The sequence below is a fragment of the Macrobrachium nipponense genome, chromosome 5 (genome assembly GCF_015104395.2).
Source record: "Macrobrachium nipponense isolate FS-2020 chromosome 5, ASM1510439v2, whole genome shotgun sequence".
In the NCBI taxonomy this organism is placed as follows: domain Eukaryota; kingdom Metazoa; phylum Arthropoda; class Malacostraca; order Decapoda; family Palaemonidae; genus Macrobrachium; species Macrobrachium nipponense.
In genome coordinates, this window is record NC_061107.1 from 72228286 (window position 1) to 72237238 (window position 8953).

The following is an 8953-nucleotide window of genomic DNA, read 5'->3' on the forward strand; positions in this document are numbered from 1 at the left end:
AACTAACAGCCAAGCACTAAGGATCCTGTGCTGAGGGATACTCTTCGATCGATGGTGGAGCAGATGTGGGGACAAGAGAGCGATAGAACTAGTACTGGAATCAAAACTCCCCGGGGTTTTTACAATCGCCTCGCCCTTTTTTTTTTTTTTTTTTTTTTTTTTTTTTTTTTTTTTTTTTTTTTTTTTTTTTTTTTTTTTTTTTTTTTTTCTGGTTGCGAAGGCCTCGGGGGGGAGGCTGGAGACCAGTACTAGACGTTCAGCTCTCTGAACAAATTTGTTCAGAAGGAGGGAAGTTCTCGATGGAGACTTCTGCCTCAGTCCTTGCGTCATTGCGACAAGGAGATTGGATGGTGTCTCTAGATCTCCAGGACGCCTATTTTTTCCACGTCCCGATCCACCCTTCATCGAAGAAGTACCTCAGTTTCATGACGGGGGAAGGATCTTTCAGTTCAGAGCCTTGTGTTTCGGCCTTTCCACAGCTCCTCAGGTCTTCACAAGCCTGATGAAGAATGTGGCGAGGTTTCTTCACCTCAAGGAGTAAATATCTCTGTATCTGGACGACTGGCTAATCAGGGCCAGATCAGAGAAACAGTGCTTGGAGGACCTTACGTTAACTTTTAGATCTGATCAGAGCGTTGGGATTACTCGTGAACCTTGAGAAGTTGCAGCTGACCCCCAGACAGAACTTAGGTCTATCTGGGGATTCAGATGGATTCTCGGGGTTTTCGAGTTTTTTTTTCCTTCGCAAGAGAGAATAGCAAAAGGTTTGCAGAAAATCTCTCTCTTCTTAAGGAAGGAACAGACGTCGGCGAGGGAATGGTTGAGCCTTCTAGGGACCCTTTCCTCGCTCGAACAGTTTCTTCCCGCAGGAGGACTTCATTACGTCCGCTTCAATTCTTCCTCAAGAGGTCTTGGAGTTGGAAAACTGGACAACTTTCGGACGCCTTTCCCATTCCAGTGGAGATAAGAACCGCACTTGGAATGGTGGGTTGCCCCCTCTGAAAGAGAACAAAGGGATCTCTCTAAAAATCCAGAACCCAGACCTAGTGTTGTACTCAGACGCGTCGGAGAAAGGTTGGGGAGCAACATTAGGCTCGAAGGAGGTGTCAGGGCACCTGGGAACCAGCGCAGGTGTCTTGGCACATAAACTGCAAAGAGCTCTTCGCCGTACACCTGGCTTTGAAGAGTCTAGAACCTCTGGTTTCGAAAAAAACAAAGGTTAGTGCCAAAAAAGTTAAAAACCGGCGGGGGGGACAACACCACGGCACTTGCCTACATTCGAAAACAAGGAGGACCTCACTCCTCATTCCTTTACGAGCTAACGAAAGACCTTTTACTTTGGACGTCTCACAGGAACATCTCCCTTCTTACAAGGTTCGTTCAGGGAGTAAAGAATGAGAGGGCGGACAGACTCAGCAGGAGGAACCAGGTCCTTCATACAGAGTGGACCTACACGAAGAGGTGTGTCAAGATCTGTGGTCTCTGTGGGGGACCCCTCATGTGGATCTCTTCGCCACATTCATCTCCAAAAGGCTGGCAGTCTTTTGCTCGGTCGTGGAAGACCCAAAGAGCTCTTATGGTAGAACGCCTTCCTGCTGATTGTCTCACATAGACGTCTAAATCATGCTTTTCCTCCATTCAAATTCCTGGGACTAGTACTGAAAAAGTTTGTGGCGTCAAAGGAAACGAGGATGACATTGATAGCCCCCTTTTGGCCGGCCCAAGATTGGTTCACGGAGGTGGTAGAATTGGATGTAGACTTCCCAGATCCCTACCAAGAAGGATGGATCTTCTCAGACAGCCACCAACTTCAAGAGGTATCATCAAAACCTCCCGCTCTCGCTCTGACTGCCTTTCGACTATCGAAAGACTCGTCAGAGCGAGAGGGTTTTCCTCGCGAAGTTGCAAGCGCGATCGCGAGAGCACGCAGAACCTCCACTAGGCAAGTATATCAGTCAAAGTGGGAAGGTTTTAGAAGGTGGTGTAGAACTAAGAAAGTTTTGTCCTCCTCCACTACCTCTGTAGCGGAAAAATTGCGGATTTCCCTTCTATTCTGAGAGAGCAAATTCTCATCTAGCTGTATCCACAAATAAAGGGATACAGAAGTATGCTCTCGGCAGTCTTCAGGAATAGAGGATTAGATCTGGCAGATAACAAAGGTCTCCACGATCTCATAAGGTCCCTTGAGACTTCAAAGTCTAAGGAACCCGTCCTCCTAACTGGAACCTAGACGTGGTTCTCAAGTTTCTTTCATCCGAAAGGTTCGAACCTCCTCATCTGGCATCGTTTAGAGACATCACCAGAAAATGCCTATTCCTATTATCTTTAGCTACGGCAAAGAGAATTAGTGAATTACATGCTCTGCAGGATAAAGTTAGGTTTCAAGGGAGACTCAGCTATTTGCTCGTTTAAGACCCTGTTTTTAGCTAAGAACGAGAATCCCACGAATCCCTGGCCTAAGTCATTCGAGTCAAAGGCATATCGAGTCTGTAGGAAGAGAAGCAGAGAGGTCTCTATGCCCTGTAAGAGCTCTGAAGTTCTACCTTCAGAGAAAGCATCAGATGGGAGGCTCTAGACAAGGTCTTTGGTGCACGGTAAAAGACCCCACAAGACTGATGTCCAAGAATGCTCTGGCATTCTTTGTGAGGAACGTCATTACAGACGCGCATAAGGTCTGTCCTGACGAAGAGTTTTTCGACTGTTTGAAAGTGAAAGCTCATGAAGTGAGAGCAGTAGCAACGTCTCTCTCGTTTCATAAGAATATGTCTCTTAAAAACATCATAGATACGACATTTTGGAGATGCAACTCAGTATTTGCCATCTCATTACTTGAAATATGTTCGTGTGACATATGAGAAGTGTTTTTCTCTGGGTCCTTTCGTATCGGCGGGGATGCGATTCTGGGTACGGGAGCCGACACCATTTTCCCTTAAGTATATACTTTTCTTCTTTTTAGATATGGTCTAGTCTCTCTAACAAAGAAAGGACTTGGTTTAGCACGGGCGGCCGTCTATGTTGTTCAGTAAAGAGAAATCTTGTCATATCTAATTAGATGAGTATAAATTTTTTTTTAGAAAATTATGTATGTGTGCGTAGAGTGGTTTTTGAGTTATGGTTGTTGTGAAGAGTTCGGGGATAACTCAGAACAAATCTTTATTTCTAACATGTGGTTAGGATCAGGTGGTCGGGATTTTGGTTGTGTGCTCCTTCATAAGGTGTATTGTCATATAAGTGGATCAGCACCCATTGACAAAGTCCTTTCAGGCTCTGCCGAGTAAGCGGATAAAGACCCCTTCGGCAGACCCACAAGACTCTTGGCCATAGATCATATATCTCGCTAAAGTTTCTTGAGGTGATGCAGACTACTGGGCAAACACCCACGAAGTCTACCACCTATCAGGTAGGAACCAAGATTTTATTTATTTTATACCTAACATATGTTGTTTACCTGTCTATTCCATAAAGTAGCTGTCTCTTACCTTCCACCAAAGGGTGCCAATCAGACTATATATATCTGAACAGGTAAGTTGATTGTATGAAAATGATATGGTTATGTTACAATAAAGTTTCATACATACTTACCTGGCAGATATATACAATTAAAGGCCCACCCAGCCTCCCCGCAGGAGACAGTGGAAGAAGGAGAAAATATGATAGAAAACGGGAATGGTTCCTAGTCCTGCCGCCCAGGGCAGGCCGGTAGATCACCTGACCTACCTGTAGCGCGTGGCGCGAAATTTGAACTTTCTGTTGGGGACGACGGAGTCTTAGCTATGTATATATCTGCCAGGTAAGTATGTATGAAATTTATTGTAACATAACAATAAAATCAATTTTTTCATAACCCAAACTTTATTATTAATCAAGTGAATTATGGACCCCAAGGATCTAATGAATCTCCGTGCCCTCCCATCACCCGGCGACTGTGCCCCGGGGTGGAGGGGCGTAAATGTGGGGAATTCAGAAGTTTTCCCGAAATCGATCCCCATGTCCTTTGTGCTCAGTGTCGAGGGCAGAGTGCTCTCGCACCGAGCCTTTTGTTGTTGTATGTGGTTGATTGGTCGGAGGTGCCCGCTACTCCCTTGGTAATAGACATGTCGTCTTCTTTCTTGCCCCCCGCTCAGCTCCCGCGTATAGCAACTTCCCCTTCGGGGGGTATCCAGGTCCTTCTCTTCGCCCGATCCGTCGAGCGTAGAGGAGGGCACTCGGTAACAACCGACGTACAGCTGTATTCGGGGTCTTCCGTTCGTTCGGGTGGGGGGGGGGGGGCCCCTGGGGCACCCCCCCCCCCCCCCCCCCCCCCGCAATGAGTGGGAAAAACCCCTCCTACATACCCCGACTCTTGCTTCCACAGGTGCCCCTTCTGCCGTGAGGGATGACCTTGGTCAGGTTGTGGGCGTCTTTGGGACTGCCGGGCCGTGCCAAGTGTCCAGGGGCTGCTTCACCATCTGGCGGGTCTGGTGCAGTCCACCCATGGAACGGTGACCACGACAACTACCACCTTATCTACTCCAGGGTACGCCGCCCCTCCTCACCTGGTTTATACGCCGCACGTGGTGTCTGTCTCTCCTACAGCCGCTGTGCAGTCCGATCGCCGTACCGAAGAGGGGCGTGCCGCCGCTGCCGGGTTTGCCGTGCTGCCTTGACTGGACTTCCAACTGCCCCAAAAGCTCGCCCCTGGACCTGCCGCCGGTACCCAAGATGTCGCTGGCTGTTGCCCCGCCTCCTGTGTTACCTGTGCTGCCTGCCATCCCTGCCGTACCTGTGTTCGATGCTGTGCTGGCTGTTCCTGCCGTTCCCGCTGTGTCCATACCTGCTGACGTCATCCCTGCTCACGGTGTTGCTGCCCCAGACGTTGGTCTGTCCAGACAGGTGTGTCCCGGGCCCTGTTGCTTCGGCAACAGTAGCCCCGGCTCCGCCCTGGATGGCTGACCTCACGTCTGTCTGAGGAAAGCTTGGACGAAGAGGAGGAAGAGTTCGAAGGTGTCATAGTCGTCTTTGTCGTCTGTAGCCGCCTCTTCCCCTTCGACTTCCAAAGCTACCCAGCCGCGGAAGAAGAAGGCTGCCTCCTCCCCTTCTAAGAATGCTCATTCGAGAACTTCTCAGGCCCATCCCACTCCGGTGGGATGGGGGGTCCTTCCGCTGGTCCTCCTGCTCCTTCGGCACGGAGCGAAAGGCTGGTGAGAGCCGCTCAGGCGACTCTCACCAGGCCAGCTCTCGCTCTCGTAGCGACCAGCCGGTCACCCGGGTGGACCGTGACGGTCCCAGACCGGCCACGGCTGAGGCTGGGAAGAGGTGTCCCCCCGATCGCTGGCGCCAGTCACGGCTGGCACCAGTGGTTCGACACCGTGAGGACACGCACCGGTCCCCCCCCACCGCGACAGTGGTCTCTGCAGGTCACCTGACCGCTGCTCCACAGGGACCGGACGGGTAGGGCGACCAGCAGCAGTTTCCTCTTGACGCACAAGATCGCCGCTGTTCTCGGTCCAGCCGTTCTCCCCCCCAGGGAACGGCACGACCAGGCCTGCAGCTCAATCCCACCACGTGTTGGGGATCGCCCTGCAGCCCTCCAAGCACACTGTTCTGCCAGTGAGGGAGGGGGGAGCGTCAGGTCTTCCTCTCCCGTGCCTTCAACTTCCTCGGGTTACGCCGGGAAGGGCGAGACACCGAGGAATGATCGTGAGGGGCGCGCCCCACACGATCCCTTCACGAACGCTGTACGTGCCAGGCACGGTCTTAGGATTGACCAGGTCGTACGCGCAAGTGACAGGAGGAGAACCGAGAGGGGTCTGTCGCCGTTCCCCCCCTCCTGAAGGGGGAGGATCTATTGAGTTTTTTTGCTCTTGTTTCGGAGAGGGACTTTGACGGTCCTACTCCACAGATGCAAAAAGTGGCAGTCACTCCGGAGATTCCAGAGGAACTTTGCCGAGGTTTTTTATTGCCGCTGATTCCGTCGCACAACGATCTCGGGGAAGGATCGCCGCTCCCCACCATCCGAGTCCCATGTCCCGGCTCGAGTCGTTTTGGGGTCCTAAGAAGGAACCCAGACCGACGGTGGGTCTTGCTGCGATCGGAGCTTGCCGACTCTGTGTTAGACCAGGTCGAGTCTCTCGTCTCCGGACAGGACGGCTCGCTGAAGTCTGGCAGGTCAAACAAGGTACTTCCTCCTCCTCTACTGCGACAGCGGCGTTTTTTTTTTGTACGTGCCATCTGAGGATCCAATGCCTCCCAAACAGGTAACCCGGAGTTAGCCAGGCTAACCGGGTTTTTTGTCCTCTGCAGCAGCTCCTGTTGGACTGGGCCTGGAATCCACCGCTATGGCGGCTTTCCAGGCCGTCTCCAGGTTAGAACCTGTGGTCCCTTTCAACAGTGTCTAAAGTCGCAAAAAGAAAAACTCGGGGGATACTTCTCTTGAGGATGACGCGGCTTTCAGGAGACTTTTGTCAGTCTGGGGGAAGTGGGCCATATCCTTCCTCGCAAACCTGTGGGCCAACCTGGTACTTCACCGTAGGGACGCCAGTCCTTACCTGAGTATCCAGGGCGGCTGGGCAAGATCGGCGCTTGGATTACGGAACGGACTTGTACGGAGTTCCTCCTCTCTCTTCCCAGGAGAGATGGTGGACGCTGCGGTGGAAAGGCGGCGCACTGATGACAGTGACTGCCTGGTACTCCAGGCAGTTTCGAAAGCTTCTGGGCAGCCCTCAAACTGCGGCAAGCCTAAAGTTTGGCTAGCGCTTCCCCGGCTGCTAAGACGGTTGCCACCGTCGAAGCCCCGAGGAAAGACTCTTGACTTCTACTTCTGCCAGGGGAGGTCGTCATCAGCCCTCCTCCCAGCCCTCCTTCTCACGAGGGGGTGCAGGGAAGAAGTCAGAGAGGTGGGAAAAACGCTAGGGACAAGCGTTCCCCCTCACTGCATGCCGTAAGTGGGGGGGTACCTGGCGAGCCATTGGGCAACATGACAGCGTACGGTGCGAGAACTGGATAGTAGACGTCCTTGGGAGGGATATCTACTACCCTTCGAATCTCCGCCACCCCTCACCTCCAACCCGGTCCATCTGCAGACATACGTCCCGGGATCATCAAAGGACGTAGCTCTACGACAGGAGATAAAGACCATGCTGAACAAACGAGCTGCAGAGATCGTCATGGATCAATCACCGGGCTTCAACAGTCCCCGCCTTTTCCTGGTGGAGAAGTCTACGGGGCTGGCCGCCCGTGATAGATCTCTCTCCTTTGAACCGATTTGTTCGCCAGACTCGGTTCAAGATGGAGACGGCACGTTCCGTGCTAGACACCTCCATCAGGGAGAATGATTTCATGCTTTCAGTGGATTTGAAGGATGCTTATTTTCCAGATACTCATCCATCAATCCTCCTGGAAGTACCTCCGCTTCATCCTTGATGGGACGGTTTGTACAATTCAGGGCACTTTGCTTCGGTCTCTCAACCACCCACAGGTGTTTCACGCGAGTGTTCACTCCGTGTCTGCTTGGGCCCCACTCGTCCGGGATAAGTCTTTTATGAGGTATCTCGACGATTGGTTAGTCCTGGCGAGCTCCCGCTCGCAGTTGCTGCAGGACAGGGATCGACTACTGGAGTTCTGCCGCGATCTGGGATCGTGGTAAACTTCGAGAAGTCCGATCTCGAACCCAAGCAGAGGATGAAGTTACCTGGGTATGCTGATCGACACGGTTAGCAGGGCGAGTCTTTCCCCGCAGGACTCGCGGATCAGCAAGATTCAGGGAGGGGGCAGCTGACCGGTTCCTGTCTCGGCAGAAACACGCAGCTCAGCAATTGGCAAGTCGTGATCAGCCACCTGTCGTCACTCGAGAAGTTAGTCCCTCACGGGTGTTCTTCACCGGCGGTCCTCTCCAGTGGAGACTAAAGGAGAGTTGGTCACAGGCAAAGAATCCCACCATACTTCCCCGTGTCCCTCACGCAGGAGGTAAGGCAGGACCTAGCCTGGTGGCTGGACGACAGGAACCTCTTAAGAGGAGTGCCTCTACCCCACACCCCTCTCCAAGAGTTCCAGGACCGCTTGATGGGACACTCAGTGGTGTGATGTGCGACAACACCACGGTAGTGGCTTATGTCAACAAACAGGGGGGCCTAGTGTGTCTCCCGTTGCACCAGTTGACGTGGAAGGTGCACGAGTGGCCCACGGCTCACTCAATAGAGCTGTCAGCGCTACATTCCAGGGCAAGAGGAATGTAGTAGCAGACATGCTCAGCCGTCGGGATCATGGTGATAGGGACTGGAATGGTTTCTACACCAGGACGTGGCGGAAAGGCTTCTTCGACCTGTGGGGGCAAATCCAGTCGTGGATCTTGTTTCGCCACACAGCACAACAGAAAACTCCAGGTTTTCTTTTCAGCGTGCCGGACCCATGGGCAGCTGCAGAGGACGCTCTTCAACACCCGTGGGTCAACCTCTTTTGCCTATGCCTTTCCCCGTTCAGCCTGATTCACAAGGTGATCAGGCGAGTGCTGGCCACCCCAAATCTCAGGATGATCCTGGTGGCTCCCAAATGTCCCCAGGCCGTTTGGTATCCGGACCTGATGGCTTCTGCTTGCAGAAGTGCCGAGAGAAGATTCGCCCAGCCACACGTAGAACGGTACCACCGAGCAGTCCAGTCTCGACATCTCCACGGCTGGCTGTTATCCACCATCTCTTGCGAACGAGAGGCTTTTCTCGTAGTGGCAGCAACAGAGAATGGCTGGAAACGTCAGACAGTCCTCTGCAGCTGTGTACCAGGGGAAGTGGGGCCCGTCTTCTGTGTTGTTGTTGTAGACAGGGTCTATCTCCTGTCAGAGCCACTCTTCAGCAGGTAGCGGATTTTCCTCGTTTTCTTCGCCGAGAAAAGCTCCTCTCAGTCCCCACAGTCAAGGATATAGAGCCGCCCTGGCCATAGTCTAAAGCTGAGGGAATTTGACATCTCGAACTCGTTTCAAGAT